The 24,441-nt window shown below is 41.6% G+C and overlaps 1 long non-coding RNA gene across 1 annotated transcript in view; it reads left to right on the top strand.

Moving 5' to 3' along the window:
• The window catches only part of LOC308401490, a 303,063-nt gene that overhangs the window by 274,022 nt on the left and 4,600 nt on the right, over positions 1 to 24,441 (top strand). The window lies entirely within an intron of this gene.

Genomic DNA, 24,441 nt, shown 5'->3' with positions numbered 1-24,441 from the left:
CTGGAGGCCAAGGTAATGCCATCCAGAGTAGGAATCTGGTTAGATATCATATTTCTAAGATTTTCAGGGCCGAGTACAATAACCTCAGTTTTATCTGAATTAAGAAGCAGAAAGTTAGCGGCCATCCAGGTCTTTATGTCTTTAAGACATTCCTGCAGTTTAACTAATTGGTGTGTGTTATCTGGCTTCATGGATAGATAGAGCTGGGTGTCATCAGCATAGCAGTGAAAATGTATGCTATGTCTTCTAATGATGCTGCCTAAGGGAAGCATGTATAATGTAAACAGAATTGGTCCTAGCACTGAACCCTGTGGAACTCCATAATTAACCTCAGTGTGTGAAGAGGACTCCCCATTTACATGCACAAATTGGAGTCTATTCGATAGATATGATACAAACCACTGCAGTGCAGTACCTGTAATACCTACAGCGTGTTCTAATCGCTCTAATAGGATATTATGGTCGACAGTATTGAATGCGGCACTAAGGTCTAGCAGAACAAGCACAGAGATGAGTCCACTGTCAGAGGCCATAAGAAGATCATTTGTAACCTTCACTAAAGCTGTTTCTGTGCTGTGATGAGCTCTGAAACCTGACTGAAACTCTTCAAATAAACCATTCCTCTGCAGATGATCTGTTAGCTGTTTGACAACTACTCTTTCAAGGATTTTTGATATGAAAGGAAGGTTGGAGATTGGCCTATAATTAGCTAAGACTGCTGGGTCTAGAGATGGCTTTTTGAGTAAAGGTTTAACTACAGCCAGCTTGAAGGCCTGTGGTACATAGCCGATTATTAGAGATAGGTTGATCATATTTAAGATCGAAGAATTAATTAATGGCAGGACTTCTTTGAGCAGTTTTGTAGGAATGGGGTCTAAAAGACACGTTGATGGTTTGGAGGAAGTAATTATTGAAGTTAACTCAGAATGACATATTGGAGAAAAAGAGTCTAACTTAACATCAGTGGTACTAAGAGTAGCTGTAGATAATATTACATCTGTGGGATGATTACTGGTAATTTTTTCTCTAATGATAAAAATTTTATTTGTAAAGAAGTTCATGAAGTCATTACTAGTTAACGTTAAAGGGATGCTTGACTCAAAAGAGCTCTGACTTTTTGTCAGCCTGGCTACAGTGCTGAAGAGAAACCTGGGGTTGTTCTTATTTTCTTCAATCAGTGAGGAATAGTAAGATGTTCTGGCTTTGCGGAGGGCTTTCTTGTAAAGCAGCAAACTATTTCTCCAGGCTAAATGATGATCCTCTAAATTTGTAACAACGCCATTTCCTCTCCAGATTACGAGTCATCTGCTTTAGGGTACGTGTTTGAGAATTATACCACGGAGTCAGGTACTTCTGATTAGAGACCTTAGTTTTCACTGGAGCTACAGTATCCAGAGTCGTACGTAGTGAGGAGGTGAAATTATTAACAAGATAATCGACCTCTGTTGGGGTAGCGTTCAGATAGCTGCTCTGCTCTGTGTTGGTACAGGGCATTGAAGATGATAACAGTGGGTGGATTATATTCTTAAACTTAGTTACAGCACTTTCAGAAAGACATCTACTTTGATAAAGTCTACTCTCCACCGCTGTGGAGTAAATGTAAATGTTATCAGGAAATGATCAGACAGGAGAGCGTTTTCAGGAAACACTGTTAAATGTTCAGTTTCTATGCCATATGTTAAAACAACACCGCCCCCTCGGCCTGTGCTTCGAGATTTCTGGGTAGTTAGAATGATTCGGGGGTGTTGATTCATTTAAACTAACATAATCATCCTGCTGCAACCAGGTTTCTGTAAGGCAGAGTAAATCGATTTGTGGATCAATTATTAAGTCATGTACTAACAGAGACTTGGAGGAGAGAGACCTAATATTTAATAATCCACATTTCACTGTTTTACTCTTTGGTTCAGATGTTCAAGTTCAAGGTTCTTTATTTGTCACATGCATAGTTATACAAGTATAACACACAGTGAAATGTAGCCTGACACGCTCCTCGACATGTGCAAAAAAATTGGGGGGGGGTGTAGAGGAAGAACATTATATATATATATATATATATATATATATATATATATATATATATATATATATATATATGTATATATATATATATATATATATGTATATGTATATATATATGTATGTATATGTATATATATATGTATGTATATGTATATGTATATATATATGTATGTATATATATGTATATATGTATGTATATATATGTATATATATATATATATATATGTGTGTGTATATATATATATATATATATATATATGTGTGTATATATATATATATATATGTGTGTGTATATATATATGTATATATATATATATATGTAGTATATACATTGGGTGAATGTGCAGTAGTAGCAGCAAGCAGGTGAATTCTGTACATTAATGACTATTTTACAGCATAGACAATATAAACATATTTAAAATTAAAGGAATTGAAATGTACATTGTGCCTGGGTTTAGTGTCTGGAAGAGTCCTGACTTAGTCAATTATAGATGATGTGAGAGGGCGGGTGTGTGTGTTTAGGGCCCGGATGGCTTGGGGATAGAAGCTCCTCTTGAGTCTCTCTGTCCTTGCCCGGATGATGCAGAACCTTCTACCAGATTGCAGAAGTTGGAACAGTTTGTTGCCAGGATGGGACGGGTCCTTCAGTATCTGCGCTGCTCTAGTCCGGCATCTCCTGGGCCCTGTTTCAGGAAGCCGGTTTAGTGGAAAAACTGAGTAAGTATACCCTGAGTTAACGAAAACTCTGGGTTGTCGGTTTCACAAAGCGAGTTCAGATGAAGCCTCAGTGAGTCACTATGACGACACACTCCGTGAAGCTAACCTGCCCCCTAGCAGGTTTACTACAACTAACCCTGACTTTCTCCGCCCCTTTGTCGGAAACCTGACAGTAGGAAGTGTCGGACATGGCATGCCCCTTCCTTGAAGAGCCAGTAGATCGTGAAGCCCAAATTCTCCGCGGAGAGAGTGATCAGAGCGCGTTTGGACATTTTATCATTTCCTGATGATTTTCTGTGCGAACGTTACCGTTTCTCAGCACAATCTATAAGTTATTTGGATAACATCCTCAGGCCATATATTACGCATGTGACACATCGCGGACATGCTCTCAGTTCATTACATATTATTTGTATTGCACTTCGGTTTTTTGCAAACGGGAGCTTTCTGTATAATATTGGTGACGCTGAGCACGTTTCCAAGGCTACCGTCTGTCGGGCAGTCAGGAATGTTACAGTTGCACTGAAACGTCTCCTGCACTTGTTTGTGGTGTTCCCCGGTCATAGACCCACAAGATTTATCAAAGAGGGATCCCACAAAATTGCAGGTATCAGGATGAACAAAACTTAATTTATGATGTGGTGATACTTGGACTCCTACTTAAATTTTACATTTATTCTCACGGTTCCCAGGCGTGATTGGCTGTACAGATGGCACTCACATTCCAATCATTGCTCCTTCAGTAAATGAAGGAGACTATGTGAACAGGAAGTCTTTCCACAGCATTAATGTACAGGTACATAGTTCCCTGTAGCATTTCAAACTAACAAATTATTTCATTATAGTAATGGATGCTAATTTGTGTTCTCTGCACTGTGAAGATCATATGTGATGCTGCCAACATTATCACAAATGTGGAAGCCAAGTGGCCAGGCTCTGTCCATGACTCACAAATATTCCGTGAATGTACACTGAGCACAAAATTTGGACATGGTGAGTTGAGAATACTTTAAAATATATAAAGACCAATTGCTTCAGGGACATTTGAACTGAAGTGTATCCTTCTGTCTTAGGAGAGTTCACTGGCTACTTGCTTGGTGATAGGGGGTATCCATGTTTACCCTATTTGCTTACCCCTTACCCTGACCCTGAACCGGGCCTACAGCAGCGATATAATCTGGCTAATTGCAGGACAAGAGCCAGAATTGAAATGACTATCGGAATGCTTAAGGCCCGGTTCCAGTGCCTGCAAGGACTCAGGGTCACCCCAGAAAGGGCATGTGACATTATTGTGGCATGTGTGATTCTTCACAACATTGCCACAATTAGAGGAGAACACTGTCCTTCTGAACCAGACATCAGCAGTGATCCAAACCATGAACATCCTGACCCTCCCACGGACATACAAGATGGAAGAGCAGTCAGAGACACCATATGTCACAATCATTTCCTTTGACCCATCACCTCAACATGTTGAAAGACGAAAAAACAGATTTTTTGTTCAACTGTGTTTCCTGTACACAAAGTATTAAAAGATGTAAACCTCATAAAGTGTCTCTGTTGCTTCCTCCTCTGTAACAGCTGTCAATGTTTCTTCATTATTTTCCTGTAGTAAAGAAATAAACAACATTGCTGTTCTACTGTAAACTCATATAATCTGTGGAGTATTAAGAGTACTCACAACTGCATGTTGGTCTGGCTCAACAGGAGGCTGCACCAGATGCAGTACACCATCAACTGATAGAATATGAGGTTTATACAGGTCACTTATAACTTACAAGGGACCAAATGGCAATTAACAAACATATACCAATCACCTTACACTTCATTGTCATTATGCTCTCAAAGACAACCAAGACTGAGGGAAGGCAAAATCAGTAGGAAAATAACTTCACTACAAAAAAATTCATTATGGTAAAGAGTTTATCAAATGAATGAGTAGCACTGCAAAGGTGACTGTGAAGAAAGGATGTATGCACATCATGTATTATTTTGAATTTACCTCTTATGTAGGCACTTGTGTCTTGCGGGGTTATTGACTCAGAGGATGTCCCCGCAGAGATGCCTTCAGCCACAGGGCGCCCACTGTTTTGGCTGAGGGCCAACTGCTCAGCCTCTGTGAGTGGTGGTGGTGGAGGACCCCCACCTGTTTTTCAGGCCTCCGCTTTTTTTCTGTTGACTACAACGGGGTCACATTTGAGCATACAGAGTAAGCAAATATGTACTTGTAATGTGCTCAGATAATTTCAATAAGTGCTTAAAGAAAGGAAATTAATGTAGCCTCTAACTGCAATTGATTTACATCGGACAAACAGACCAAGCACTATGGCTCATAATACAATTACACCTCACCTGTTTGGACTATATTTTTATATTTCATTTTTACTTGCTGCCAGGGACGTTTGGGGCTTGTTGGGTTGCACCTGCGCTCACATCACATCACAAAATAAAATGTATAACATATAAAATAAAATAACATATAATAAAATAACGTGTTAAATGGGTGGAAATCCCTAGATCAATGTTTAAATTAACACTTACGCATTGACTCTGTCGGCTATGTTTTGCCATGCATGCTCCCTTTTTTTTGCAGCTGAGGCTGTGTTACTTTTTTTCTGCAAAATTTGCATGTTATCGGCATATGCTGCCATCAGAATTTCGGCGTCAAGCGCTGTAAAATACATTGACCGCGCCTTCTTTCCCTCCGTCTCCATGGTGACTCACTTAATCTGTGCTTCACTAATCAGGGCTTTATGTATCCTCGTGCGCGTGCTTAACTTGGGGTTAAAGCAACTCCGCGTTGATTGAACTACTTGTTATCAGCCTTTCTGAAACCGAATATTCCGAGTTGGACAGTTCGGGGTTACTCAACCCTGAGTATCGTTTTTCACTCTGAGTTTTCTAAACCGGCTTCCTGAAATAGGGCCCTGGTGTAGGTGTCCTGAAGCGGGGGGAGAGCAATCCTGCAGCAGCGTTCTGCTGTACGGATCACTCTCTGGAGAGCTTTTTGGTCCTTCACACAGCTGTTCCCAAACCACGATATCATGTTCTGTGTGAGGATGCTCTCCACAGCGCCTGTATAGAAAATCCCGAGGATCTTTGGAGAGACCCTGAACTTCCTCAGTTGTCGTAGGTGATACAGGCGCTGCCTAGCCTTTTTGGTCTGGACCTGAATGTGGGCAGCCCATGTCAGGTCTGAGGAGATGTGGACACAAAGATACTTGAAGGACTGCACCCTCTCCACTGGAGCTCCATTGATGATAATGGGCTTGTAGTCTCTGTGCTGACCCCTTCTGAAGTCCACCACCAGCTCCTTGGTCTTGCTGACGTTCAGCTGGAGGTGGTTGTCCTGGCACCACGATGCCAGATTCTTCACTTCATCCATGTAGGCCATCTCATTGTTGTTGGAGATGGCACCCAACACCACTGTGTCGTCAGCAAACTTCACAATGGTGTTGGAGCCATGGGTGGCCACACAGTCTGAAGTGTAGAGGGAGTAGAGCAGTGGCGAGAGGACACATCCCTGAGGTGCTCCTGTGTTGATGGTGATGCTGTTGGAGAAGCACCTGCCCACCCTCACCACCTGAGTTCTGCCAGTGAGGAAGTCCAACACCCATGCACACAAACGGCTGTTAAGTCCCAGATCCCTCAGCTTTGTGAACAGTCTGCAGGGCACTATTGTGTTAAACGCTGAACTGTAATCAACAAACAGCATTCGCACATAGTTACCCTGTTTCTTGTCCACATGGCTGAGAGTGGTGTGTAGGACGTGGGCGATGGCATCCTCTGTGGATCTGTTGGATCTGTAGGCGAACTGCAGCGGATCTGTGGTGTCTGGGATGGAGGAGGAGATGATGTTCTTCAGCAGCCTCTCAAACACCTTCATTACTACCGAGGTCAGTGCAACTGGCCGGTAATCGTTCAGGGATGAGGGTTTGCTGTTCTTGGGCACAGGGATGATGGTGGATCTTTTGAAGCATGTGGGGACCACAGACTTCGCCAGGGACTCGTTGAAGATGTAAGTGAACACACCTGCTAGCTGGTCAGCAAAGCAGCGCAGCAGACGGCCGGTGATGCCGTCTGGCCCCGCCGCTTTCCTTGTGTTCACTCTCCTCAGTGCCGCTCGGACGTCATGCTCCGCGATGCTGGTCACCGGTCTCTCGCTGATGACGTCACTGTCCTCGGTAGTCAGGCGGTAGATAGCATTAGCCGCCTGGCCAACCTCGAAACGGGCGTAGAATAGGGCTGCTCGATTATGGCAAAAATGACAATCACGATTATTTTCACTGAAATTGAGATCACGATTATTTGACGATATTTATTTAACCCTTTAAGACCTACTATAGAACCAAGTCCACCAGAGCTTATATTTTTTTTTTTTTTTTTTTTTACATGCTGTAGTGCCATTTGTGGGAGCATTTCAAGTTGCTATACATCAATACAACTGTTATAGCCCATATTTTAATAATATGTATGCATTAAGTGCATAGTAATTACATAAATTGCAAAAAAGTGCAATGAACTACAAAAAAAATTGAAAATCGCTTTTGTTTTGTTTACATATATTTCTACTTGGAGAAGTTTAAGAGGTTTATCCCTCAAAACTTTAAATACAATAAAGTTGCAAAAAATAGTTTCCCACCACAGGAAATTTATTTTGGAGATACAGCAATTTTTATATACTGCAGGAAAAACAAAAAACAATCCTATGATGCAAATTTGCAAAGAAAACAGCATGTGCATCATTTCACTGTGGGAAGTGTTACGAACAGCAAAGCGTGTTTCTGGAATATTATGTTTTTGTTGCTGCAAGCGCTTTTTATGCAGTTTTTGCAAAGCTATATGTGGAACGAAACCGTGACCGAGGACAAGCTGATGGCATCAGATGTAAGTACAACTCCTCCGGTTTCATATGCAAAACAAATTATTGCGCTAGCTTACACGGTTCAGGTTCTACAGGGATTTAAAAATAGTTACGCAAAACGGAGCGTGCTGCTCTGACCGGCTTTAAAGGGTTAACAATGACTTTAAAAAAATAATATAAAATAGTGTGCAACACCACTGAAGTTTTTTTTTTTTTTTTTTAACTCTTTTCAACCAACGGCAGTCACTCTCCAAATAACTTCTGCTTAGCTTTCCGAGCTTCCCTCGGGTCCTCTTAATCAGCGGTCTCCACCCTTTTTTGCGCCACGGACTGGTTTAAGCCCGACAATATTTTCACGGACCGGCCTTTAAGGTGTCGCGGATAAATGAGGGAGGGGCTAATAATCGGCTCAGTCATTTTTAATGATCGTTGAAAGCCCAGATCGTAATCGTGATTAAAATTCGATTAATTGAGCAGCCCTAGCGTAGAACTGATTCAGCTCGTTGGTGAATGCAGAGTCAGCGTTGATCAGCGCAGTGTCCCTGGCTTTGTAGTCCGTAATGGTGCGTAGTACGTGCCACATACTCCGTGTGTCGCCCTGGTGGAAGTGGGACTCCACACGTTCCCGGTACCGGCGTTTGGCATCTCTCACCGCGCTGTTCTTTCTTTGTAATTGTTTATGTTTAAGTTGTTTGTTGCTGGTTTTTAGTTTATTTGTCTAACAACAAATTTAACAAATTTAATATTTGTTAAATATGTCTTTACAGAATGCTTCAATCAAACTAACTTATTTCATTATAGGTGGGTTTGACACAGTCAAAAGGCCTGTAGCAGTTGGTGTGGTTATGCTGATAACTTATTTACTAGCTGTTACTGGCAGTTTGGTCAATATCATCTTCATTGTTTCTGACAAGCAGTTACATAAACCAATGTATCTTCTGTTTTGCAATCTTGCTGTTGTTGACATACTGTATACCGCTAGTGCCACTCCAACAATGATCGGGGTTCTTCTTGCTGGTGTTAATACCATATCATATGTGGAGTGTTTAATTCAAATGTGTGTTTTCCAGCTGGGAGCAACAATGGAGATGTTTTCTTTAACAATTATGGAATTTGATCGATGAATAGGTATAATTTATCCTCTTCGGTACCATAGTTATTTAACAAATACACGTATAATGGTACTTACATACATTCTGTGGATTGTTGCCTCTAATTTAGTGGCTGTTTCACCTGCAACAGTTGTCCTTCTCCCTCATTCCACCTTGAGGCTTAGGTACACTTTCTGTGACTATGCTGCTGTATTACGAACCACTTGTGTTGACCCAGAGAAATATTTCAGTCAAGGTGTCATTGTATCATTTATTCTGTTATTTTTCACATTCACTTTCATTTGTCTTTCATATTGTGTGATCTTGTTTTTTGTGAAATTATCATCAAATAATGACAGAATGAAATTGGGAAGCACTCTTGTGAGTCACCTGATTTGTGTAGTATGTTTATTGTCATGGTCCTGGGTTGCTGACCCAGTGCTTTAAGTTTATCATTATCATTTTTCTAGTTTATTCTGATTTTGTATTTGTTCTTAGGGTTTGAGTTGTGTGTTTCTATCATCCCTACCTGTGCCTCTCCTCTGTGTTCTGTTCGTGTCCCCAGTTGGTAGTGTAAAAGAGTCTGTGAGTTTCCTGTTTTACTTTGTAGGTTTGTGTCTCGTTATGTCCATTAGTTCAGCGGTCTCCAACCTTTTTTGCGCCACGGACCGGTTTATGCCCGACAATATTTTCACGGACCGGCCTTTAATGTGTCGCGGATAAATACAACAAAATAAAACTAGTACTGGTACCGAAAAAAAGAGGAAAAGTCGGGAGAAAGCTCCAGAGTCCAATTTGGGATTACTTTGAATATGACTGTGTTTTGGATCAAGCAAGTGTCTTGTAGTGGAAAGAGACAAATTATGAGGGACATTTCTAAAGGGAAAAAAATCCCACAAACCTTAAAGTGCACTTGAAAAGCTAACACAAGAAGGCTAACCTAGCTTACCTTGAGAAGGTAAGGGAGCACACTCAACCCTCATCCCCAGAAAACAGAAGCTAACCCCAGGCAAGGCAGCGTGATGCATCCCGAGACAACAGGACGGGGACATCTAAATAACTGTGTGAGTCAATTGCCTTCAAAAAGTTTATCAATTCACTTGAACCAAAATTACGAACACCCGGTGCTGCAAGAATTAATAGTCTCATTGGGGCCAAGATATACATTTTATAGTTGCCTGGTATCAATGGTTGTTCATCTGCCTTTATTTATTTATTTATTTATTTAAAGAACCCATAGGTGGGAATGTGAGTTGTCTGTCTCTGCATGTTAGCCCTGCGACAGACAGGCGACCTGTCCAGGGTGCAGGGTATGGTAGCTGGAATAGCAACATACCCAAGGATAAGCAGAAGAGCATGACTGATATGATGAAACTGGGATTTTGTTACACTTAATTATTGCAAACACAACTAAAACTATAACTGAAACTAATCAAAACTAAACTGAAACTAAGGATTTTCAAAAAAATAAAAACTAAACTAAACTAGCAAACAATTGGTAAAAACTAATTAAAACTGATATAAAATTGAAAATCTGAAGTCAAAACTAAATAAAAATAAAAACTAATGAAAATTGCAAAACTATTAAAACCCTGGAAGGAGGTGAATGTGCCAAAATACTTGATGTCAACTTTTTTTTTTTTTTTTTTTTTTTTTACAGAAAATAACTTTTAAAAAGCAAATATCATGATTTATCTGAGGGGATGGCATTAAAACAACTTTATTAGGACATACGTTAATTAAACAAGGCAAGAGCAAAAGAGCAAGTAAGAGAACATTGTAATAAGCAGAGATGGGCAGTTACTGTAATCTGATTACTTTTTTCAAGTAACGAGTAAAGTAAGGATTACTACTGCAAAAACGGTAATTACATTACCGTTACGTTCCCGTAGGAACGGTGCGTTACTGCGTTACTAAAACCGTGATTTTTTGCAAGAATGTCTCATGACAGTGACGTAAGCGAGTGCGCCGTTAGAGACAACAGCTGTGTGCAGATCAACAATGGGAGAGAGTATGAGCGTGCAGCGTTGAAAGCGTGGAAGTACTGACCTTACTTTGAGTTTGATTCCATAAAAAGTGACAAAAACATTAGCGTCCATCGTGCGTGGGAAGAAAACGTCTTTTTACAGCGAAAAACCCCCCCTAAACTTCCGAGCAAGCACCGAGTAGCTACGACGTAATGGGAAATTCACAGAGAAACTCGCGGATTCTTCAACTGACCACGGCACACCTGCACCAGGGTAACCCTCCGCCTACCGCAGTCCTGCTTTACAGGTGAAAATAGAGCAACAGGACCACTGAGTCTTTGACTTTATTTATTTTCTGCTGTGTTTTACTTGCATCTATTTGAAAGAGTGAGTGTAAACACAAAAAATATTTTATTTTATGTGCTGGAATGTGTAGAAAATAGGTTTAAATGTTAAAGTAATTTATTCAAGTCAGAGAATGTTGCATATAATTAAATTTTTGCTTGATGCATAAAGTTAAAAGATTAAAACTGATAAAACAAGTTAAAAAAAGAGACTTTTCCATTTGATTACATTTTGTATGATGGATTATGTAGAAAAAGTAGAATTGGGCTGAAAGAGCTATCTCTTTATCACCTCTTCAGGTTGTAAATCGTGTTTTTAAAAAGTAACTAAGTAATTAATTACTTTTGAGTATAAGTAATCAGTAAAGTAACGGGATTACTTTTTGGGGGAAGTAATCAGTAATTAGTTACTGATTACTTTTTTCAAGTAACTTGACCAACACTGGTAATAAGGAAATAAAAATCAACTGAAAAACAATTTAAAATGGAGTTCTAACCAGATACTGAACAGGAAAGAAAAGATAAGTTAAAAATAATACAGTATTGATCAGAAATGAATGTCTTCGGAACAAATACAGTCAATATTTACACCAAAATAAAAACAAGGTCCATTGTGTGTCCTATCATAAATGTGGGGCCTGATGCATATTCTGCATCATGAAAAAAATCCATGACGCTGATATAATTTATGGTAGTGAGACCAGAGTAATCATCGACATGTATCGTTGAAATCCTCCACTACAACCAATCTCAACAATTTTATAGTAGATGAGGAATAGAAATTATTTAAGAAGAAAGTAAGAAAGAAAGTAAGGAGTCTTGTGGAAAACCGGTTCGCAGTTGCTCACTTCCTAGGAACTGTTAGTCTGCTCACCTATTGATTCCACTTACTGGTTCCACTTGTAATTGTGCTATAATTAGCTGATTTCAGTTTGTGTGCCAGAGGAGGAAAATAGTAGCACAATCTACAGCATAGATATGAACTTTACTTTTATATTTTAGAGCCAAACCTAAAAGTTATTTTGGTAGTCTCATCCCACAGCAAATTAAAATGATGACCCAGGAAACATATGAATTTGAAAATAATCACCTATATTTTTAATATTACTCAAGAGGATGATCAGAATAAAAATGAAATAAATAAAAATATTAGGTAATACAAATGGTAGTAGTAATCAAACAAATATATCACGTTCAAATAAAAACTAAAATGGCTTCTGTCCATAAATTTAAATAAAACTTCAAATTAAATAAAAAGCATTTTATTTTCCAGTCCAAAATAGCAAGTTTCCAAAATTTACAGATGGTTCAGTTCTTGACTTCTCAACTGCAGTGGACATGCTTTGGAATGAGGCTTGCTCTCTGCCAACTTTTAAACTTTCAAAAGGGGACATTCTGGTGTGCCAGAAACACAATGCAAAGCCAGCTGGGCATAGGGTAAACATGCATTGTATGTTCATATTCTTATAATAAAAATGAAGTAATGTGTTGGGTAGCACTTTTTATTACAGCTCGGTAACAAGGAAGAAACAAGAATGTAATAATATGGTAATTTCAAAGTTATTACCATTCAACTGCCCATGGTAGATTCTGCATAATAAGCAGGAAACAGAGGTGCGAAATGCAAAACTGGCTGTTTCTATTTAAAACATATAGACACCTATTAAAGCTAACTTTAATAAAATGTGTTTATTACCTGGCAATATCTCTGGTAGTTTCTGTGTAATAAGCAGGTAAGAGAGCTGTAAAACGAAAAACTGCCTGTTTGTATTTAATAATATATTAATAACCATGTAATAACCTTTAAAACAAACTTTAAGAATAGTAATGTCTACCAGGAAACACCTGTGGCAGTTTCTGTGTAATAAGGAGCAATTTAATACAATTAAATGCTTGTGGTGTGAGCAGTCAGGGTGTGCAGTTAGGGGAGCAGTGAGCTCCACATGGAACAAAAAGAGCTCTAGGACTCTGATCCAGGAGCCTGGCTTAAATGCCCTTGTTATTCCCCTCATATTGGCCCCGTTGTCATCAGACTGACCTCAGCAGTCCTCAAAGGGAATTTTCAGCTCTTCCAGCCTGTTTAAAATCATGGATGTGAGATGTTTCCCATGGATTTTTCAGCATCCACAAGCTGACTGACACAGAAAATCAGAAAAATGTAGAATGTGCACTGCACATGTATGGGTGGCACTGCAGAGTTATATTCTCTTGTTAGAGCTCTACTGTTTAACGCTGAGTCAGATGTACGGTTGTAAGGCACAAAGACTACGACAGATGTGGCTGTATACCTGGTGATGACAAAAAGTGGAAATAAGGTCTCTGTTAAGTTGGGGTTTCCAATTCCATTGTTAACTTTTTTCATTTGTCTGCTTTTTGTCAGCTTGTTCCATTAGGAGTTGCCACAGCAGATAATCTGCCTCCATCCCATCCTATTCCTAGTATCTAGTCGACAAAGAGCCAGCCAGGGCAGTTCACCCTTCTGCTTAAGTGATACTTACACAGTGACTGAGCTATTTACAAAAGAATATTTACAAAATCCAGGTTTCTCTCGAGAAAACATGCAGAGATTGAAAGTTTGGAGGCCAAGCACAGGACTTGCTGTTGTCAGCGGAACACCTGCTGGAGAAACATTTTTGAAATGTCCAGATAACAAGGACTGACACATTGAAACCAGCCCAAAATGGTTTAATCATTAGAAGAGGGACCTGCAGTGACTCTCAGGTCTCTTGCAGTAGAATGTGAGACCCATTCTTGGTGGGTGTCCTTTGTCATCGATTCTGTTCACAATTTTTATGGACACAATTTATAGGCACAATCAAAAAGCAGAGAGAGTCTGTGTCTTGATGGCTTCAGGATCTGCTTCAAGACAAGATGAGAATTCAAGAATTTAAGATCCACATGCAAAGTCCAGATTTGTATAGATTTGTGGCTCTTGCTTTTTTTTTTCTCTGTTGAACTTAAGGGAACTCCATACCAAGATGTAGTGGTGTAGTATAAATGTCATGCTTTCCTTTTTGTTTCATGTAAAGCGTCTAGATAAAGGTTAATGAAAGTCTGTGAGTGGTGAGATTGACTTAAATGAAAATCGGCAGTGCGCCTTTTAATCCTGTGTGCCTTATGTATGAATTCTGGTTGTGCTTACTGATCGTGAACTGATTTTATGTGCTACACGGTGCTCAGCAATCTGTCAAAAAATGTTTTAGTTTGACTTTGGTAAGCTATGAAGCCGCACCGCTTGATGGATTGTCGGAGCATTACAAATACCGTAGTCTGGAGCCTCACGGAGTGATACGTACTGTGCTTCAACGTAATATTACCGTATTGTGTGTGTGTATAAGGACCATAAATGGCATCTGTTAAGAGACGTGGTTACAAAGAGGATTTCAAACTCAAAGCTGTCAGTCACGCAGTAGAAATTGGGAATAGAGCAGCTGTGAAATCTTTGTCTTTGTTATTATGCTCAGCATCTGTTAGTTTACATTTTGACTGCACAATTGTGAGCTTTTTGTTATGCACAAAAACAAAATTGTTTTCTTTTAATAATAATGGATTGGATTTATATAGCGCTTTTCAAGGCACCCAAAGCGCTTTACAATACCACTATTCATTCACTCTCACATTCATACACTGGTGGAGGCAGCTACAGTTGTAGCCACAGCTGCCCTGGGGCAGACTGACAGAAGCGAGGCTGCCATATCGCGCCATCGGCCCCTCTGGCCAACACCAGTAGGCAAGTAGGGTAAAATGTCTTGCCCAAGGACACAACAACCAGGACAGAGAGCCCAGGGATCGAACCAGCGACCTTCCGGTTACAGATGCGATTCCCAACCCTCTGAGCCACGGTCGCCCAATTTATGGAGCATTATTATTTAATAAATGCTGATAATTTATTTTTGAGTAATTTCTTCATGTACATATACGCTGTATGTTAATAAAAGTGCCTGTGTGACATCTGGGCCACAGCTTTGACTAAGAACTCTCCTTTTGTTCTTACCATATGGCTTTTAAAAAAAAAAAATCTAGATATATATCGTATATCGCCATCCAGCTAAAAAATATCGAGATATGAATTTTGGGTCATATCGCCCAGCCCTATGTAGAATGCATGTTGTTTAAGGCAGCTAAGATATTGAAAATATCTACACTGACACTCAAAGTGATGTAGTTACCTGAAGTGGTTTCACTTCATAGGTGGGCCTTGTCAGGGTTCCTTTGTGGAATTTCTTGCCTTCTCAATGGGGTTAGGAACATCAGTTGTGTTGTGTAGAAGTCAGGTTGGTACACAGTACTCTTGCCATAAAATTAATTCTAAGTAAAGAGAAACGACAGTCCATCATTACTTTAAGAACAGAAGGTCGGTGTACCCATAGATGTTTGTGTATAACTAGGGATGTATGCTGTGTGCGTCGCTTAGACAGGTGGAGAGAATACGTCACTTGTTCATAAATAAAGAGCAGGAGAGAGAGAGAAAATGTGTGGCGAGATGCTCCCTGAGTCTGACTTTGTGTATGCATATTTACTAATATGAGTAGGCTTGGCTTAAGTGTGTGTGTGTCCTAAACGCCTGTGTGCGCTGTCTGACTGAAGTAAATGTGCTGCCGTTGAGCGCATGGTGCGGCGTATGTGTCGAAATAAAGGATGTTTGTGGATGAGTGTCGAAGCAGGTGATCGAGGCAGTGAAAAGAGTAAAGAAAGAAACCAAGGACAGGGGTGAGCAGCATAAAACCAAGAGGGGGAAAAGAGAGGAAAAAAAAACGAGAAGAAATAAAACAAAAACAAAACGTAAACATTCCAATGACGGTGTTAATTCTGCTATGAAATCACACTTTAAGATGCGATTTGATACTGGTAAGTTAAACAGATGTTAATGCAAGTTAGTGTGAGTGGATAGGGAAAGGGTGTAGCTGATTCTTATCTGGTGTGAGGTTAATACAGCCACGGAGTGATGTTGGGGTCGCGGTGGAGCTGTCCGTCCACGTACAGCCGGTCCACAGCGATGACAGCGCGGGAGCCCTTCTGGATGTAGCCGCGTTGGATTGGGAAGAGGACCCTGCGTCGTTCCAAGATCTCTTTGGGGAACTGGTCGTTCACGCTGAAGTCCGTTCCTTTTAATTCCCTGCCGCGGCTTTTCACATGTTGCTTTTGTTTGAAGTGGCCAAATTTGGCCACGATAGGACGTGGTCTCCCGGCCGTAGCCCGAATGGGGCCGAGGCGATGTACCCGATCGAAGACGATGTTCTTCACAGTGTCCTCTGGCAGCTTCAGGTGGGTTTTGATGAAGCTTTTTACCGTGGTCTCCGCGTCCTCTCCAGCGGCTTCTGGAATACCAGAAAATATCAGATTATCACGCATGCTACGAGCTTGTAGATCGATAACTGTTTCTTTTATTTTTTTATTTTCTCTATTGAGCTGGGTAACATTTTCTGTGAGACATTTCACCGACTCCCTTAGCGTGGCATTTTCAGCAGCAAGCCTTTCCACCTGCTGCTGGCTGTACTCCAGGGATTCTCGCAAGCATTTAAATTCTCGGTGAAGAATCTCCACCAAGGACAGCCTTGCGTCGAAACTGGACAATCGCTTGTCGATTGACTCCAGTATGTCAGCAATATCTTTGCCGGCTGGCGATGTTGAGCCGGGGGAATCTGCCGGGCGTTGTCTTTTCGACGACGGCGTCTCAGGTTTGGCCGGGGAAGCTGCACACTGGGTCTTCTTCATCACGAGATCCTGAAAGCACTGATCAATATAATCTTGGAGAGTCTCTAAACTCTCCTCGTTGTTCTCCAGGGTGTTGGAGATTATTTAGACAAATAGTGTTAGTTATAGGACAATTGATAAGTCTATTTGGTAATACTGAAGCTTAAATGAATTTGTTCAAATCTAAACTACCATTTGCTTTAATTTTCCGCCAAAATCTCCGGCGTCTGACGTCAGTTACAACACGAGTCGCTTACCTTGTCCGTCACTTACCTCTCCATCTATGGGTACACTGAGGTTCATTACATGGAATATAAATGGAGCTGGCTCCAGAGAAAAGAGGTTAAAAATATTTAACCAACTCAAAAAACTACAGGCAGATGTTGTCCTATTACAAGAGACCCACAGACCTCTTAGAGGTTCGAATGAACTTAAAACACCTGAGTTTCCCAATGTGTTCTCAGCTTGTTATAATTCTAGACAAAGGGGAGTAGCAATTTTAATACATAAAAATATTAATTTCATGGTACTCGATACAGTTATAGATCCAGAGGGCAGATTCTTAATCATTAAACTATCTATACTTGATAAAAAGCTATGTATTGCAAGTGTATATGGTCCAAATGTTGATGATCCCTCATTCTTTCATGGTTTTTTCAGTGCACTCTCTGAACACTTAGATGGCACACTTGTTCTTGGAGGCGACCTCAACCTTGGACTAAATGAAGACATGGATAGGCTCGATACAGCGGGAACTCAGCGTAATTGGCAGTCCACAAATATAATCAAACAGTATATGAGTGACTTTGGTCTTTGCGATGCATGGCGCTCCCTTCACCCCACCAGTAAGGAATATACCCTAATCCAGACGAGAGTAGGAGTGATGCATCACTCCTACTCTCGTCTGGATTATTTTTTGGTCAGCAGCTCACTGCTGAACGACATTTCAGACACTGAGATTCACCCTATAGCTGTCAGCGATCATGGTCCTGTATCTTTAACACTAATGCACAAGAATAATACTACGCCAAGAAAAAACTGGAGATTTAATATATCACTACTTAAAGATGAAGACTTTATTAAATATTTTAAAAAAGAGTGGACTTCATATTTGGACTATAATGACACTCCCGAAACATCAGCTTCTGTTCTATGGGAAGCAGGGAAAGCTGTGATGAGAGGTAAAATAATTTCTTTCTCATCACATAAAAAGAAAAAAGAAAACAAAAATATTCAGGAATTAGAAAAAAACATCAAATCACTAGAAGAAGCCTACGCGTCCCACCAAGATCAGGAAACATTGAACAAAATACGCAAAACAAAACTAGAATTAAATGAGATAATTGATAATTAAACAAAATTCTTAGTACAAAGACTACGCCTACAAAATTATGAACATGGTAATAAATCCGGTCAATTTCTAGCAAACCAGCTAAAAATAAATAAAGAAAAAACAACTATATGTGCTGTTCAAGATTCATCTGGGAACACAATATATGAACCGATAAAAATAAACAACATTTTCAGGGATTTCTATAAAACGTTGTATTCACCACAAATAAACCCATCTAAAAAAGAAATTGATCAGTTTTTTTACAACATAACTCTTCCAAAATTATTGGACACTCAAGCAATGGCACTGGATTCACCACTGACACCAGGTGAACTCCAGGAAGCCCTGATATGTATGCCCAATAATAAGGCTCCAGGTCCAGACGGCTTTCCTGCAGAATTCTACAAAGAATTCTGGTCGATTCTAGCACCAGTTTTCTACAGAACGTTGTTGGAAATTAAAGAAAAGGGCAGACTTCCATCAAATATGAATTCTGAAAACATTAATCTCCTGCTAAAACCAGGCAAAGACCCTGTATATCCCTCAAGCTATCGTCCAATATCCCTTATAAATGTAGACCTTAAAATAATCTGCAAAGCTCTCTCAAAGAGACTGGAGAAAATAACCCCCCTCTTAATTCATCCTGACCAAACTGGTTTCATAAAAGGTAGGCACTCATCAACAAATACACGTAGATTACTTAATTTGATAGACTACTCATACAGTAAAAACCTAGAAACTACAATATTCTCTTTAGACGCAGAAAAAGCATTTGACAGAGTTAACTGGAAATTTCTATTTGCAACTTTACACAAATTTGGTTTTGGATCCTCTTTCATAAACTGGTTAAAAATATTATATAATTCCCCAACAGCTTGTGTTAGAACAAATGACCAGACATCCTCCAGCTTCTGTCTCTTGAGGGGCACCAGGCAGGGATGCCCACTCCCCCCTTCACTGTTTGCAATTTTTATTGAACCACTAGCAGCAGCAATTAGACAGAATTCAGTAATTAAGGGCATAAAATGCAAGAACGTGGAACATAAAATCAGCCTTTATGCGGATGATGTGTTACTCTTTCTCCAAAATTCACAAACCAATATCTCTGGGGTGATTGAATTGATAAACTCTTTTGCAAGAATATCAGATTACTCAATTAACTGGTCAAAATCTAAAGTCCTACCGATTAATTGCTCCCTCCATAATTCCTCTTCTACACCACTGCAATCGGGAAATATAAAATATTTAGGTATTAATGTTTCTCCCAAGCTTGCAGATCTAACTAAATTAAACCATATCCCAATTTTAAAGAAGGTAGAAGATGATCTGGCTAGATGGAAATGTCTACCCATATCACTCATGGGAATGGTTGCCGCTATAAAAATGATGGTCTTACCAAAAATAAATTATTTATTCTCAATGATCCCAACTAAACCGCCACAAGATTGGTTCAGATCTCTAGATTCATGTATGTCCAAATTCCTTTGGAAAAATAAACCCCCACGTATAAACTTAAAAACACTACAAAAGACCAAGGATAAAGGAGGACTAGAACTGCCTAACTTTCAGCACTACTTCTTAGCCAACAGGCTTCAGTTTATCTCAGGATGGCTAAAACATACCCTCTTAGATGAACCTTGGCTAGATGTAGAACAAGCACTTTGCAATAATCTAGAGATCTCAGACCTACCATTTATCAGCTCAAACATCCAACGACATGAATGCTTTAAAAGCATCAACATCAGCTCTTCTCTGACAGCATGGTGGGAGTTTCTAAAATTGACGGCGTCTTCATTAATCCCATGCAAACGTACACCTATCTGGAACAACCCTGACATATTACAAAACAATAATATGATAAACTTTTCAGATTGGAGTGGTAAAGGAATCAAATATTTAGAACATATACTAGAAGGAACAGAATTTATTTCATTTGACGGACTAGTTACACAATATGGGATCAACAAGAAAAGATTTTTAGAATATCAACAAATTAAATCCACAGTAAAAAAGAAATTTAAACCGGGTCAAGTTGAACTACAAACACCACCAAGTGTGGTTCAATTTCTTACTCTTAAAACCCCCAAATTACTATCCAAAATATACAGAATGCTTTCTAAAACAGATGAATCAATATAACTTCCTATTGCAAAATGGGAAGCGGATTTATCAGTTAACTTAGACCTAAACTTCTGGTCTCAGATTTGCTTAAAAACCTTTCATCTAATTAGAAATCCCAGTCTTCAATTAATTCAATACAAAATATTACATAGAGTGCACTATACAGGTCATCAGATGTTCAAGATGGGCTTTACGTCTACCAACAACTGCTCACACTGCCAAACCAATTCACCGGACAATTATATCCACGCTCTTTGGTTCTGTCCACCAGTTCAGAAGTTTTGGCGTGAGATATGTGAAGACTTATCGAAGTGTCTGAAATGTAACATTCCAACTTCCCCCTTAGTGTGTTTGTTGGGCAGCTTAGATAATGTCACTTCAGAAAAGAATATCGCCCATATGGTTTTCACTGCCCTATGCATAGCCAAGAAAACAGTCCTCATGAACTGGAAAAATAAAAACAATCTTAATTCTAACCAATATAGAAATTATCTATTAGATTACATTAGTCTTGATACAGCCTCTGCCACCACATCAGATCAATTGCTCTGGGCTCCTTTGATCAGCTCCATCACCTAGTGGGGGTGGGGGGTCATAGTTTGGTCCCGCCTTCACTGTTGTGATTGGTGTGGGGGTAGGGACAGGCTTAGGGCGTCGGGGGGTTCCCCGGAGGCATCTTCCTTGGGGGGCTCAACCCGGGGTAGAGGTCATGTCCGGTTAGGGGCTCTGTTGGCTCTCAGGTGACTGTTTCCTCGTGGCTGCGTGCAGCGGGGCTAGGGGAGGGTCTGTGCTGATGGACGTGGGTTACTGACCTGGTAGCCTGTCTGCCCCTGGGTGGGTCCGGGATGGGCGTGAGGTTCTGGGGGCGCTCCGTCTCTGGGCTGGGGCCCGGGCCGGGCCTCGGGGGCTTGGGTCCTGATTGGTGTGTTGCCGGGGTTGTGGGCGGGTGGGTGCATGGGGGCCCAGCCCTGGAGCAGGGTGCCACCGGTGCATCGAGCCACCTGGGGGGCTCTTCAACTGGTGGGGGAGATTGTCACATCTTGAAGGAACTTTCCTCTCTTCAGGAACTCTCTCTGCAGGAGGGGGAGATACAGGAGAGGTGGAGGAAGATCTCAGCCTGTGTGTTTATTGTCTTATGTAGTCTGGAAGATGAGTGGATGGTGGGGTGGGTGCAGTTTTCTCTGTGGTGGGGTTGGGTGGACTGTCCCGGGCTCTGTGGGGCCGGGAGGCACTGCTGCACTGGGCCCCGGTCTGGATGGGCCTGGGCCCCCTTTCCCTGGCGGGTCGCGGAGTATGGGGGTGCCTACTGGGGTCAGCGGGGGAGCTGGCCCCAGGGAGGGGTCACTTGCCCCTCCCTTCCTTCCCTCCCCATCTCCAGCTGCCTCCCCCTTCCCGCTCCACCACAACCACCCACACATGCAGGACCTTGGAGTAGGGGTATGTCACCAGGGTGCAGAGGAGGCTACCCCCCCCCCCCCCCCCCTCTGTCCCCTTCTGGCTGCCTCTGCCTCAATTTTATCCCACAACTTAGACATTCACATTACTCACACTCTCATTACACATACATGTAGGATCTTGGGGGTGGGCACGATACACGGAATCCAAATTACCATCAGGGTGTACACCTCACCCCTGGCGTCGTTCCCACCTCTCAATTTTAAATACACGTAGACATTGAGGGCTAGCAGGAGGGACCATGCGCTTACCTGCTGCTCTCTGGCAGGTAGCTCCATGCCCTCCTGGGTTTTAAATGCACCTTAGAACACACATGCATCAACACTACAATGAGCGGGTGGAGGGAGGTTTGGAATCTTCTCTCACCCCCATTCTCTGCGGCCTGCTGGAGCGGGGGGGCTAGGAGGAGGAGTTGGCCGGTCTGGAGTGTGGGTCCTCCCTGCTGCTGCGGAGTCGGGGCGGTCTGCCTCCCCCCACCGCAGGGAAAAGGGTAACACCACCTGGGTCTGGGTGCAGTTCCCCCCTCCAGGGGCAAGGGTACCTAGACCTGGTTCGTAGAGTACGCTTGGGGAGTGTGATCGTGTGTACAGCGTCTCTTTATGTCTGTCTCCACGTTGGTTGAGTGTGGAGTAAGTGCATATGAGAGAATGACGGTAGGAATGGATGTTTGTGTATGTGTGTGCCTGTATGTCTGTGTCTATATGTCAGGTTGGGTGTCAGATGCCACCTCTCTGGGGACATCTCAGGCCCTCCAAGGTAGGGCTGCTCGATTATGGCAAAAATGATAATCAAGATTATTTTCACTGAAATTGAGATCTCGATTATTTGACGATATTTATTTAACAATAACAATGTATTGAATAATGACTTTAAAGATTGTCATAAAATAGTGTGCAAATACTGATAAGAGTGCAAATGTTTGCAATATAAAAAATAAATGAAAAATGTAAACATCTGTTTAGTGAACTTTGCAGTGTTGCTCTGTGGTGCAGCTACGACACTGTAGCAAAGTTTACACACTATGTCTACTTGATCCACGTCTGACTCTGCGAACCTATAATGTTTCCACACCACTGAAGTTTTTTTTACCTCTCTTTTCAACCAATGGCAGTCACTCTCCTCTCCAAATGACTTCTGCTTAGCTTTCCGAGCTTCCCTCGGGTCCTCTTAATCAGCGGTCCCCAACCACCGGGCCTCGGACCGGTACCGGTCCGTTAGTCGTTTGGTACCGGGCTGTGAGAGTTGAGGCTCAGGTGTGAAATGTATAGTTTTCAGGGTTTTTATCGGTTTTCAGCGTTATTTTGTTATCGTTTTTATTGTTTACTCAGTTTTCCTTGGTCTTTTCATGTGTGTTATGAATAAATTTTCTTTTTTTCGGTACCGGTACTAATTTTATTTTGTTGTATTTATCCGCAACACCTTAAAGGCCGGTCCAAGAAAATATTGTCGGGCATAAACCGGTCCGTGGGGCAAAAAAGGTTGGGGACCGCTGCTCTTAATTGTTGTGACACGTGTTCGAAATGCAGAGAGGTGCGCTCGATTTGCCACACGGAGCAGAGTAAAGGACGAGGGAGGGGCTAATAATCGGCTCAGTCATTTTTAATGATCGTTGACAGCCCAGATCGTAATCGTGATTAAAATTCGATTAATTGAGCAGCCCTACTCCAAGGTTTGGAGGCCTATCTCCCCCCACCACCACTTCCCCTGCCAGTGGCGGACTCCCTCAGACATCGGTGCGTTGGTGGTTCTTTTGAGTCCGGGGATGGGCGTCCAGGTACACACCGGCTCACTCCTTGGCGGCCGCTTATCGGGGCCTGGAGCCTGGGGCTCGCTCGGGCCACTTCGGAGGTGGGGTGCCCCCGGCCTCTCGGCCTGGGGCTCGGTCACTCAGGCACGGCTGGCTGCCGGCGGAGCTCACGGGCGCGTCACTGCAACTCCCCCTGGCTTCTGCTCCGCGGCTGCTGAGTGAGCCCTCATCTGGGACTCTCCTCAGCTCTTTCTGGGACAGTGGCGCGGCTGACCCTCTGTTGGTCTTCCTTGGTCTCTTGTGTTCTGGGGGCCTCTGGATGTCTGGAGTTTTGATCTCCTCCATACCTGCTTCATGCCCCCCCACACCCTCTAGCAGATCATTACATGAAGGAACCTTTTAAAAAAAACAAGCGCGTCCATGCTCACAGGTGTACACACGGGTGATCACACCCACAAACTACACCCTTTTTGGCTCCTACCTCTAAGCACACTGTGTTCTGTTGATCTTATGTGCTGCACAATAATGTTTAATATTTAGTATTTACTGTCATATTCCCATATATCATTGCGATGTTGTTTATTCTATTACTCTTGTTCTCTTCTGCTTGTTTTCTTTTTTCTTTCTCAGCAGGTGATCCAGGTGATTGATATATGCATTTTTTTTTCTTTTTTTTTTCTGCCCGTTCTGTTGGTTTTTGTCTTTTGCCCTTCTCCCCCGTCCCTCTTCTCAGCTGTTTCTCTTTCCCTCTTTCTTTCTCCCCTTCTTTCCCCCAGTCAAGTCTGTCCCGTATTCAGTAAGTGAAAATAAAATAAACAATAAAAGGTGAATCAAATGGACCATTACGGCAAGGCTGGGATGGTCAATTTGGTAAAGTAAATCCGTTGGGCATCTTTCTTTGCCTTTAGACAACAATTCTGATGGCAAAAGAGCCAAACGGGACAGGCAAAAAAAAAAAAAAAAAAAAAAAAAAAAGAACAGAAGGTCGGTCAGTCAGACTACAACGATGAGCGTTTCCTGAAGTGCAGTTGCAAAAACTAAAAACGAAACTGAGAATTCCTTTTTACTAGAAATGCACACATGCAT

The sequence above is a fragment of the Rhamphochromis sp. 'chilingali' genome (genome assembly GCF_963969265.1).
Source record: "Rhamphochromis sp. 'chilingali' genome assembly, chromosome: 8".
Classification (NCBI taxonomy): domain Eukaryota; kingdom Metazoa; phylum Chordata; class Actinopteri; order Cichliformes; family Cichlidae; genus Rhamphochromis; species Rhamphochromis sp. 'chilingali'.
The sequence above is the reverse complement of the archived record's forward strand: the minus strand, read 5'-3'. Positions and strand labels throughout refer to the sequence as shown.